The sequence below is a fragment of the Cibotium barometz genome, chromosome 24, assembly GCF_041138505.1.
Source record: "Cibotium barometz isolate CiBa-2024 chromosome 24, ASM4113850v1, whole genome shotgun sequence".
NCBI classification, from domain to species: Eukaryota; Viridiplantae; Streptophyta; class Polypodiopsida; order Cyatheales; family Cibotiaceae; genus Cibotium; species Cibotium barometz.
Window position 1 is genome coordinate 33,142,411 of NC_141069.1, and position 13,913 is coordinate 33,156,323.

Consider the following 13,913-nt stretch of genomic DNA (forward strand, 5'->3'; position numbering starts at 1 on the left):
ATGAGGAAAGAAGGGAAATTGAGGAGCCAAAAAGTATGTCAAAATGGTTGGTGCAAACACTACGTGACAATAAATTGGCCACTCCAAAATGGTTGGTGTGCAAACACTACGTGACAGTAAATTGGCCACTCCTTTGCCTAGAAGAACATGTGCATGTTCTCATCACACATCTCATGTTGATGCAGGTCATGCTTTTATTATTGAAGAGGAACTTGTCTCCTTTGATGAAGCAAGCTTATGTATTGAAGAGGAACTTGTCTCCTTTGATGAAGCAAGGAATCAGAAAAATGGATGAGTAATATGTAACCTGAATATGATTCTTTACTAAAAAAATTTGACTCTTGGCAAGAAGGCCGTTGGCACGAAATGGGTTTACAAGCTTAAACGTAAAGCTAACGATAGTATCGAAGTGATACAAAAAAAGGCTTGTTGCAAAGGGTTATGCATAGGAAAAAATCATTAACTATGGTGAGACCTTTGCACCCATGACATGTCGTCTGACTACCATGTAGAGTCTCATTACATTCACTACTAGCCATTGGGGACTGTAACGAGGGTTTTAAAAATATACACCGTCGCTTACACGATGACGAATGTGTCGCTTAAGCAATGTAAAAAAATTATTTAAAAAAATATGTCGCTTATGCGATGCTTTTTTTAAACGCTTATGCGATGCTGTTGAACGACGTTTTTTGCGACGCTTGCAAACTGACTAGCGTCGCATAAGCGACGTTAAAATTTTAAAAAGAAAACCCTCGCTTATGCGACGTTTTTTTGCTATCGCTTAAGCGTCGCTAGGCATTTTTATACTCCCGCGCTCACCGAGAACCTCATTTCTTTTTTGACGGGAGAGCATGGAGAGGTATGTCTATCTGTGTCTCTCTCTCTCTCTGTCTATCTGTGTCTCTCTCTATCTCTCTCTCTCTCTCTCTCTCTCTCTCTATATATATATATATATATATATATATATATATATATATATATAGAGAGAGAGAGAGAGAGAGAGAGAGAGATATATATATAGAGATATATATATATATATCTCTCTCTCTCTCTCTCTCTATATATATATATATATCTCTCTCTCTCTCTCTATATATATATATATATATATATATATATATATATATCTATATAGAGAGAGAGATCTCTCTCTCTCTCTCTCTCTCTATATATATATATATATATATATCTCTCTCTCTCTCTCTCTATATATATATATATAGAGAGAGAGAGAGAGAGAGAGAGAGAGAGAGAGATCTCTCTCTCTCTCTCTCTATATATATATATATATATATAGAGAGAGAGAGAGAGAGAGAGATATCTCTCTCTCTCTCCTTAAATATCTTCCTTGGATGTGGATAAAGAGAGCTTCTATGTTGGTTTTGCGTCTCCTTGGGCAAAAGACCCTTAGCCATGGCTGTGGAGCATGCCAAATGGACCGTGTATATATATATATATATATATATATATATATATATAGAGAGAGAGAGAGAGAGAGAGAGAGGCTGGGATAGGGCAGACATAGCTCAAGAGCTTCGAGAAGACTACATATTAGATACAGATGTACTTACAGCACAACTGAGCAAAGTAGTCCCCTTCGTGGACTTAGGAGACCCTATGTCTATTATTGTAAAGGGTACACAGGCAAAAGTCTCCTATATGGACAAGAAATATAGCTATTTTTATTTTGAACCTCAATTTCGAACTAGATGCAATAGAACCCATTGTAATTTAAACTCTTAAGAGTCTTAAGAGTTCATTTTGAGTTATTTTTTTTCAGTTTTATGCCTCTTTGGCATCGATACCTAGAGTGGAATGTAAATAGTATAGACATGGGCAGTCTCCCTAGTGAAGTGGTATCTAGGATGCCTCGATCTCTGATGTCTGATAGGCTATGTGGAGTAGTGATAGTCCAGGGAGAAAAAGAGGTATGCATGATCTGCAGCTACTCCAATAGGGTGTGCTAAGACTGTAAGATGATGTACATGAGGTATCAGAGATAGAGGAGCTAGTACGTAGTGTTCTGTGCTGGCACCATGTCGCATAGGATAGCATGTGAAATCTCCTGAAAGAGGCCATCTGGGGTCCTCTCGATCGCAGCTATCTGGATCTCTGGATCTGAGTAGCTCTCTCCGAAAACACTCAAGGCTTGTATACATTGCATGGTTAATCTCAGTGGTTGGTCAAAGAAGCTCGTGATGGGTTAACTGGGATGTGTATGTGGGCTGCCTGTCTCATGTGAAGTAAATGGTTTCTGTGCCACCTGATCTCTAGTAGGCAAATCCACAAGCATCTCTAATCTAGATAGACTGGAACTCTTGTGAGTGGCCCAAACCCCTCAAGGAAAAGACAGTGGAATTTCCCTCTGATCTCACACAATACACTGAGTATCTGCATATGTAGTGCCCCCCGTCTCCACCTCTCCACCTCCAATGTGCATAGAAAGCAGATCCTATCCTCTCTGGGGATATTTGTTGCTCTCCCTGTCTCCACCCTGAGCTAGTGAGACAAAATTCTGATCTAGCCAATAGCAATCCTCATGTCATGTGAAATGCGCATGAGCATGTAACGGGGCTCCCGAAAGAAGCCACCTGGCCTGAACTGTTGGCAACTGTTGGCAACTGTCATGATAGAACTGCATCTTAGCGCCAAGCTATTGTGGTGCTACCCATGTGATGTGTCTCTAGTCTAGATAGATCTCTATGGATGAGGTGATTAATGTCCTAGTGGGTGAGCTGTAGGAGAAGAGCATCGAGGCTGTAGTGGAAAGGAGGTAACTAGTCTATATGGAACCCATGTGCCTGAAATCATTGTGACCCTGGCGTACCAAGTTTTGCATGTGTCCTACCTCTGCTAAGCGGCGGGATGACTCGAGTTCCAACATGGGGAGCCTATCTCTGCTCAAAACTATAGACCCTCTGGAACAGAGCATCCACAACTAGCAGAGAGGCTGCAAACTCTGCTAGAACAATGGCATGAGGCACTGATGGTTTACTCCTGATCATACATGAATACATCATAATCTGTAGCCTCTCCACCCTCCTCCAATCCTCTCCACTAAGATTGGGGCCCCAAAAAGGTTCCCTAACATCGCTGTAGGTGTCACTAAGGTGTCAAAACACCATCTCTTGACGTACAGTTCCTAGAAGTAGGCCTGAAAGCATTGTCGCTCAAGTCTCGCAAGAACTGCATATCCCCTAGCAATCCTGGCATGTGCTGCTGGTTTCATCCGGTATCGTGGCCCTATGAAAGTGACCCCCAGATAGATATACATAAGAGTGCACAATCTCCACTGTCTCCACTACATATGTGAATCTCATGTCTCTCAGCCCCACCGATGTGGTATTGAAGACTATGACCTTGGCTTTTCCAAGGTTAACGGTGAGGTCCCTCTGCTCAGAAAAATCTTGCAATGCCTCTAGGTGCTTCTGCAGTCCCTCTTTGGAGCTAGACATCAGCACAATGTCATCTATATATGAAACCGGACAGGAACCCAGATCAATGGACAAACACTTCAAATGTTAAACAAAGATGTGAAAACATAGCAGAAATAACTATAAAGAAGGCTAAAGGGAACACGACACTGAGCCGGAATGGCCGGCCCCCCTAGGAACTTCTTTATTGATAGAGAAGCTTTTACAAGATACCAAGGTGCGAGTGTGAACAACACCAGATCTTTCCACAAAGCAAACACCTCTAAAAGCTGTCCAAAACTGTCACAAAACAGTCCCCAAAATCAGCTCATAAATCAGCCCGGTATGAAACCATGTGCTGCCCCGAACCCCATGGCAAATCAGTTCCAAAACTGAGCCTCGAAACTGTCCCAGATTTCTCCAAAACAGTCCCAAATCTCGGCTCCAAGGTCGACCAAATGTAACAGAGATAAGAGATCTTCTGACACCTACACTGTTGCTATATCCTGTACAACCAGCATAGGCAGGAGATGGAGTGCTTCACGGCTGATGTACCTACTACATAGCCTGCGCAGGGAAAAGAGGGGAAGAGGCTTCATAGCACCTATACGGCCTGCACACAAGAGAGGGGGCAGAACTATACAGTTGCCGTACATTGTACGGTCAGCACAAAAGAAAGAAGAGGTTGCCCAATTGCTTGTATCAGTACGGTCGGCAGAGGGAAAAGAGAGAAAAGTACCACCTGAGTGCTCCCTGAATCACTACTGATTGAGAGAGAGAGAGAGAGAGAGAGAGAGAGAGAGAGAGAGAGAGGTATATATATATATACATATATATACATACTGCTGATCCAAGAGGCGCCTCCCTTCTCCCCCTTTTCATAGAGTCGACCTCCTCTATTTTCAGCATGTGCTTGCTTTTCCCTTAGCTAAAATTGGCCTTCCCTCATAAAAATATCCAAATTTGTGCTTTAAATATCCAATCACTCTATAAATGACCAAACTTGCCATCTTTAGAGTCTAGATTATAAAAATACCTCATTAAAGGTAGGCGCCTGGCTTTTATTGACTTTTTGAGCCATGCCCAAATACTAATATGTCCACCCCTTTGCTATTAGTGTATGAAAACACTAACTCATCACTTTAATGATGAGAATCCCATGCCACCTTTGTCCAGATGCCATCTTCCAGGCCAAAACCTTGCCGGTCCTCACAACGAGCTACGCAGAGGGAAGAGGCGGAGGAAGGAGGGGAGGCGTTTAGAGGAGCGATCAACAGGAGGGCGAAGAAGGGCGGGCAGGGGGGTAGGAGCGAACAGAGGGGAAGGAAGAGGCGAATTAGGGCGGGCAGAGGCAAGGAGGGGAGGCGGAGGAGGATGGGGGGCGAAGCAGGAAGAGAGGCGGATGGGCGCAGTGAAGGAGGAAGGAAACGAAGGAGGAAGGAGGGGCGCAGCGATGGGGGAAGGAAGCAAAAGCATAGGAACAGAGGCGGAGGGGAGCAATTCAGGCAGCGAAGGAGGAAGGAAACGATGGAGGAAGGAGGGGCGTAGCGATGGAGGAAGGAAGCGATGGCAGAGGAACAGAGGCGGAGGAAGGACCAGAGGCGAAGGGGAAAGAAAGAAAGAAAGAAAGATTTCATTAACGTCTTCCAAAAGACCGAACTCGGCCTATGAGACAAATCGGAGTACCTGTATGGGGTATCCTCTGTCATCCCAACAAAATGAAAAAGTACTGAACTAAAAAGCTGAATTTGGGTGTGCAGGTGGTGAAGGGGATGGAGCTCTACTACTAGGAAACTCGTGGTGCCTGCTTGTCTCAAGTTGGAAACTTGCATGATAGTTTTGAGCTGCAAACAGATTGAACAGTAGACCAGCACACATGCCTTCCCATAGTAGGGATTCTATGAGGTACTTGCAGGATTCACAGGGTGAGGTTCAGATTGAGCCTAATAAGGTGAGGGGTATTGCTTCATAATTTTATCGGTCTTTGTTGACTGCAGAGGTGCCCTCCCCTCAAAAATGAAATGAAATAAATGAAATGATATATTAACGTCTCTAAGAGGCCATAGTGGCCTATGAGACCAAAACTGAGAGTACATCTGAAGTTGGTGTCTCATCAAAGAGAACAACTAAATGAGACTAAAAGGTACAATAAATTGATTGTCCTACAGTTATAAGAATAGAACTGTAAGACTCCGAGATGATACTTAATAGAAAATACTAAAAAATGTATATCAGGTAGATCCATGTATGCTGATGAGTTGAAGTGTTGCCCTCTCCTTAGATCAAGTATCTCCGCCATGGGGCTGTCTAGAATGGAGAGGTCGTAGAAGTGAGGTAGGCGCCTCCGATGCCGAGCAATAATGGCTCTGATCTGGCGATGGTGAGGATACTATGGTCAGGATCCTGGTGGGCGTGGCCGACGAGCACAACATAAGATAACTGCTCTATCAGTGGTGACCTGGGAGCGTGGTCGGTGCCCTGATGGCCCAATGGAGGAGGTATCAGGAGGTGTGTGGGATGGGTTGCTGGTGTTGGTGCCGAAGAAATCTATCAGGGTCCTTTGTCTAGGTACATCATGGCTCAGCCTCCTATCTGCCACCAAGAGGGTCTCTCTGTGTCTGTGTCTCCTGAGCTCAAGTAGAAATAATCCCAAGCATCTCTGATCCTCAAACCCCATGACCCTGCGTAACAGCCCAAAACCCTCTCGGAAGAGGTAGTGATATCTCCCTCGGATCTCATAATAGACTGTACATCTGCAAATGTAGTGTTCCTATGTCTCTACCTCCTGGTAGCATAGCTGACAAATGCGATCATCCACGATCTGATGCACATATTGCCCTGTCTCAATCCGCAACTGGTGTGATGAGGTCTGGATCTGTCCAATGGCACAACGTATCCCATGTTATAGGTGTACATCCATGTACACCGGGCGGGTGATAAAATCATCCGGTGAGGTGTGTAGAAAATGGCTCTTGTAATAGCCATTTTTGTGCCCAAGGGCTCAAGGGGGCTAGTCCATGTCCTCTCTATGTCCACTCTAATGATATCCATCCTGATCACGCGATTTTGCTCTAAGCAGGTGAGATCCAAAAATGGACAATCCAGACTGTACTGAAAGGGTGGTAGTGCCTCTATCCGCCGCAAACCATGTAGGTCAAACCATGATCTCATTTGAGCGTACCAACAATGAGTATCTCCATCCTCTGCCAACTGTATGGATGAGGTCAATGCCAATCGAGAGTACCTCTGCTGAGGGAGCTCCCATAGCCGCTGTAAAAAGGTAACTGCCTGGAATAGGGCCTCGGTTACTACTGGTGGGGCACCCAGCTTAGCCCGAACAATCTCATGTGGTACTGACAATTTGCTCCGAATCATGCGGGCAATCATCATAATCAGTGGTCTCTCCATTTTGCCTCCATCCCTCATCTATCCCTCTCTAAGATCTGTGATGTATACTAGGTCCCCGAATTGGAGCTCCGTACAGGAGGGTCTGTGTGACAAGTGTATCAAATAGCCACAATTTGGTGTGTGGCTCGTGAAACTGTATGTGTGCACACTGCCTCTCAAGTGCCCCCAAGGCTACATGCCCTCGAGCTAATCTAGCTGCTGTTGCCTCCTTCAGGGAGAAACGCGGTCCTGTGAAAGTAACTCCCAAGTAGACATATGACCTAACGTACTCTACCAGCTCCCCTCGGAAAGTGAACTGAGGCTTTGATCTCGTCACTTATGCCAGTGTGGTGTTAAACACCATAACCTTGGTTTTCCCAAGGTTCACTGTCAGATCTTTATCCGCACAGAAAGCCTGTAATGCATCCAGGTGTCTCTGTAATCCCTCCGGAGAGTCTGAGATTAGAACAATATCATCAGCCACAACACCCCTGCCAGGCATGCCCTTGGGCCTCCCAATCTGTCTACATAATCAGAGACCACATCAACGTATAGTCCAAAGAGGGTGGGCGATAGCGGGCATCCCTGCTTCACCCCTATCGTGCTGGTCACCCTATTAGATAGTCCGCCTGGAGCTCGGAATCTGCCTGTCACAAACTCATGCAAAGCATATATCCCCCTCACATGCTCTTTTCTCTCTCTCTCGCTTGGTACACAGGAGGGCTAGACTGCAGGCGCTCAGGGTTGCATGCTCTTCTCCTAGGTGGCCAGAGGGCTGGTTTCTCTGGACATAAAGGCGGACAGGGGCTGGTTTTTCATGAACATAGACATCATGTCGATGGCATTCAATTGATGGAACTTTCAGCTTCTCTTTGCTTTGGTTCGGGACTGTTTTGAGATTAGTTCGAGGACAGTTTATGGGCTGTTTTTTTTGGCTGCAAATTCAGCTATGTACATGGGTTATTGGCTGCAAGTATAAGGTCACCTGGTTATGTTTCTTGGCATGGGAGTGATGCAAGCTTGCATGGCTGCGTGCTCATGGAGCAGATTGTTTTTCTTCCTGCTAGAAAGGAACAGAGGGACCTACAGTTATGGGCATCTCTATGTTGCCAGATGTTTCATGAGGGAACAGGTAACTAGATGTATGCTGTTGTTGGCACTATTGTTGAATGGTGCCATGAATGGTTCTGTATGGAAACAGGATAGAAGTTTCAAAGGGAAACAGGCCTAAAGGTTTCATGTGGAAACAGGCCTTTCGCAACCAGACAGGGAGCTTTGGTCGAGAGACTACAAAGCTTCGAGAGACTCAGCTACAGCCTGTCTCATGGTGGGAGAAGTATGGAAATTGTGCTCCCACGCTGGTAATTCACTACCCTTAACTACAGTTTACATAGTACACTGTACAATGTGCATCTTTCTTGTTTCCACTTAGTTCTAATTTCTAATTATATGTGCATTTCAATAACAGAAACGCATCGCCATTCGAGTGCTCTCACAGGATTGCAGTTCGGGTCCATGTGAGAGGAATTGGAGCACTTGGGCCCTCTTCCATACAAAGAAGAGGAATAGGCTGACGGCTAGAGCGGTTGGTGTTTTGTCATTGCAACCTCCAGCTCCTTGTTGAGAGGAATGCCCGACATCCGGAGCCTTCGCAGGTGAATGTGGATAAGATCGACATCAGGAGGGAGATCCGAGAGATCCCACGGAATGAGCATGATATGTACACCTTGCTTTATGAGGAGCTGACAGTGCCGAGCCACAACACCCACTTGACAGTTCCCTATGTGTCCTCTGTGTCCCCAGGTTGTTGTCAGAATACGCAGTGGAGATGATGACCAGATCTGGGAACACAAGAGCAAAAAACGCATGCAGAAAAATAGCACAAGAGAGAGAGAGATGTAGGCGTGTAGCTCTGCTCTGATATACACAAGAAGATCCCGATATGATACACTGAGTGGTATGGGGCTGGGGGCCTATTTATATGCCCCCCAGATGGGCAGTCGACCTGCTAAAAAGGCCCTCCATGACTATAGCAACAGTCGGCCAGCAGTGAGACACTCCATGACTGATGTCTGAGTAGTCAGACAGCTACTGGGTCCTCCAGGTGGTGTACTTTGCTGCAGTTGTTTTCCCTGGGCGCTCGATTATCTTTCCCCTGGGCTCATTTTTGTGGTTTTTCAAGTGGATTGTTGTAGGTTAAGAGCTATTGGAGCTTCCCCTTCCCTGTTCTCTATGCATTGAGGGTTGAGCTTGCTCCCCACACAGCCTCTCTTAACCTATATTCAGCTATGGTAATGCCCCTCTAGTGGGCTACTCTCATGAATTATGTACAGCTATGTGGGGAATATGCTTTTTTTCTGAGGCAAGAGCCTCCTTTGATGACAGGAAGAGGAGCAGCTAACTGCTTTGGAGCAGCTAACTACTGCTCCAAAGCAGGAACACATGAGGGTACCTCACCACGTAGGTGTCCAATTGAGCACTAAATCAATGCTATTTTTGGACTGTTCAGGGGCTGTTCCAAGGCCCAGTTGATGCTAGATTACAGAGGGACCTTGCTAGGGTCTACCAGGACAGTGTGGTGGTTGTACAGAGCTGAAAACAGGTCTGTACAAAAAATACAGCAAGCTGAAATTCACTGTTTGGGACTCAAATGGAGTGCCCAATTGCACTCCCGCTTTCTATTTTCAATCTCTTAATGAAGAAATAAATACCGCAAGGGGCACCGAACTTTGGGGCCAATCTGGTGTTGAGCGAGGGAGCGAGGAATGACGGATGAGAGATCTTTGCATGTCATATCTACAGCGAGTTCATATACCATGGCAGTAAGTATTATTTAACATAAAGAATATGAATTACAGTTTTTTATTTGAATTACTAACTGACTTTATTTTGCAATGCAGCGATCAACTCGAGGATGACAAGAAATATGTCATCAACACACTGGAGACGGAGTTTGGGGCAGGATGGAGTCGGAAGTGGTTGCTGAAACAAATGTGTAAACTCCTGAGTCATCGACGCGACAATGCACGGTAAGTAGAGAGAGAGAAATGAAACAAAATGAAATGCTATATTTACATCTTCAAAAGGCCAAGATGACCTATGAGACCAAAAAGGTACCACCAGAGAGCTCTGATACCAATGGGCAGCATGGGGTGTGTTGCGGTTAAGGGTACTGCGGGTAGTCACTGAGGGTGCTGCTGGAACTACTGCCACGAAATGCTAGAAGACTGCTGGCTTCGATGGTCTACTGCTAGGCCAAGTCGATCCTCCAGGGAACCTTGCTTGATTGCGGGTACTGAAGGTTGAGATGCTGATACTGGGGTTGAAACGCGAGATAGAAGCCTGTACACAACTAGAGTAAGAAAAACGAGTCTGAGGGGAATCGAACCCCGACACTAGCCATATGAGGCTATCACCACAAGACTCCCCACCACCCACCCTTGTTAGTAAGTTTATAAATAAAAAAACAAGACTTTACAATGAATTTTTTTGAGATTAAATCTTACCGAACATAGGCTGATCCGTGAGTTGATACGTAAGACTACTGGTCCTCATCATCATCTCTGAGATAAACCATCAATAAAATTTCATCTTCATTATCCTTGTTGACTTCTTCGAACTCCTCGATCGTTAAATTTGTGTTCACATTCATTTCCTCCGTAGGCTCGACATCCATTGTTTCCTCCTCTTCGGTGTCTGTAGTGTCAGAGTCTGGATCGTTGTCATTCTCATCACCTACAATGTCATCATGATCGACAGATAGAAGAATTCTACACCTCTCTGAGGTCGATGTGTCTAGATTCGAGGATGTAATCAAATCATCCTGATCTGCTGTCTCAGAGTCAACGCTATCAAACAAGTGTCAACCTCTAGGTTGGACATGCACAACTTGCCACCATGGATGAGCATCTGTATTCTTGTAAAAGAATGCTTGTTCAACATGAGTTGGCAGAATGTAAGGCTCTTTTGTTGCACGCATAACTTCGAGGAGTCAACAGACCAAAATCCAGACGGTTCTCTTTTCATTGTGGCATTATTGCCTTTATACCCGGCAGCACGGAACCAATCCACCTTCAAAACCACCTGTCAAAATACACGAATCAAAACTTTAGAATTATGTTTAGCTTTAAGAAATCTACATGTTATTGTTGCATGAAGAGAGATCTCATTTACCTGCTTGAAGATACGATATGATACTTCATAAATGCCGACTATGGTTCCCACGTAACCAAGTTCACTGTCGATAAGATTTGTGTCTCTTGAAAGATGTTGTCCATAAGCCCACATGTTGGTATACATTCAAGCCTACACCAAAACATAAATTATTAAAAAAAATTGAGATTCGTTTGTTTAGTTCAAAGTTTTCAAAACCAAACAAGTTACCTGTTTTTCACACCTGATCATAAACTCTCTTTGTTCCGTAGAGATTGGCTCATGATCAACGTTGCATACGGGTGTATAACCAATCCATGAAAGTAGGTACGTCCCCGTCGTTATTTACATTGGTTTGACGTCTGGATCTCCTCTTTTTACGTCTACCAACTCGTTTGCTTGCAAGTTCCTCCTCGTACTCATCAACGAATTGTTGCATGCATTCGCTATTATAGACAATGAAAGTAGAAATATCCAATTTATCTTGGATCTTAAGTCGAAAAGGGACTCCCTTACTGGACAATACCTCGTCATACATGGTAGAAGACAACTCATTTGTCCATACACGTGGAGCTTCAGAATCGGTCTCAAGGTATTCACAAACATAATACATGCATTCTTCAAGCATCCATCCCTCCGCCGCATAGAACCCTCTGGTCTTGCTTTTTGACGTACATAACCTTTCAATACTCCCATAAACCTCTCAACCCAAAACATCCATCGAGTGCTAACAATACCAGTGAGCTCTATCTCGTCTACCAGATGGATTAGAAGATGAACCTGGATATCAAAAAAGGAGGTTGGGAATTCCTTTTCCATTAAAAACAAAGAAGCTCTATACATTCACGCTTCTTTTGTGGAATTGACCCTTTGGCAATCTCTTTAGATGTAATCCATCTATCAGTAAAAGAAAGAAGATATTAGAGATGTTATTGAATAAAGAAGATATGAAATAAAATTTTATACTAAAAATTAATGAGCGATAAATAACTTGCAAGCGATCCAAGGTGATATATCACATCTCGGACTCCTCTTGTAGTACATCCATCAATAACAAGGGGTAGAACATGCTACATACATGATTAATCTGATCAACAAACATACAAGAAAATAAATACTTTCAAAGATCTTAATAGATTTACCTTCACAAAATTGTGCCAATCGTGTGTTTTTAAACGAGACAAGCTCTTGTCATCTAGAGTGAACATGTTTCAACAAGATGCCCCATATCCTGTAGGCGTACGAATCGACTGAATCTTCCTGTTGATAGTCTCCAGCTCTTCTATCTTGAGCACCCATGGGGCAGGCTCGTAGGTTGTCTCACATCGAGTTTCATCATAAAGTGGCCATAGATTGGGCTTTGAGTTTTGATCCTTTAAGTCATTTCTTACCGTCGCTGTGTCTTTCAAGCCAACGAGGTGTTGCCATAAGGTTTGACCAACGTTCTTGAATATGTGCATGGGATCAAGAAGATGACATATCCTCAAATCCTTCCAATATTCCAAAGTATACCATATCGAAGGACTTTGAGCTACAGTATGTTTTCCTCTCACTCGCTGCTTTACAGCGTCATCATCATCGCCGCTTATGATCTTCAACTCTGGATCAATAGCGGGTCCAACAGTCCACTTTAGATACCAATCCTTTGGTGTCATTGGTATTGGACATCTCCCTTCTTCTACCTTTCCATTAAAATGTATGGTCATAAAAAGGTCAAAAAGGGTATAAAATCCTAGACCAAGGTCACTTACAATATAATGTCTGGCCATTTCTCACTTTAACAATATGCCCATAACCCAAATCTATGTTAAAGAGACCCAAGAGCCAGATCCATATATGTGTATATGTTATAAAATTGCTTCATTACAAACCATCCCATCCTATAAAGATTTCTTCCTCAAAATTGAAGGGTGGTTGTGCAGAAAAGACACATACAAAAGCCAAAAATCACATCCAAAATCGAATGTCAATGTCGTGGAAGACCAACACATGAATCATATGAACCCTAGGGGATCAAATGGAAAGGATAAGGAACTCTCGACAATGAAGTTAATGATGCAACCACCTGGATCAGATGGAAGTCCAAGTCATGTGAAATCCAATAGCTCTCCATCCACCTGGGTCAAATGAAAAGTGTACTCAGAAACCAATGTTGATATGATGAAGCTAGCTGTGCCTCTGCTTGGATTAAAAGGAAATCTGCAAACTTGAACAGCTTCATCATCAACAGTGATTCCTTATCTCCTCTATTTAATTGAGATCGCCACATAGCCATTGTCTTGGTGTATCCTCAAGGATCAAATGGATGTGCATGGTACACATCTCCGACCTCTGAAGCCGATGTAGAAGTAGCTCGGGTCAAAAGGGAAGCTCAAATATAAGGGAAAGCTATCAATCCCATCCTTTCAACAATCAGAGTGTGAATCCGATATTGAAGAGATCCACCAAGTTAGCTCAAAACTCCGGGGTAAAATGTCAAACGGTCGTGGCACAAAAGAACCATTGTGTAGATCAAGACTCTAATGTGTCGTAGGTGCATTTGAATGTCAAACCACATAACCATCCACCATACATCTCAAGTGGCATGGAATACACCCAAAGAGAAAGTCCTAACTCTAAAGAACATAGGATGATGTCAACACCCATGAAGACCAAATGAACACAACTCGAGGTCGGCATCATGCAAGATCAAATGTGAACCAATACCTATTGGAAACAGGGTTGTTGGAACACACACACACACACGCGTGCACGCGCGCACACACACAATGGAGAAGCTCAAGGGAGCACTCAATGAGATAATAAATAGATATATAATGTACAAAGATGATACGTATACCCGAAGATCGGTCTATACTAGCATGGGGGGGAAAACCTCCTAAAGAGGAAAAAAGTGTCTCAATTGGTCCTAGTGTGTTCATACATATCATTACCAAATATGACTACAAATCCTCCCTT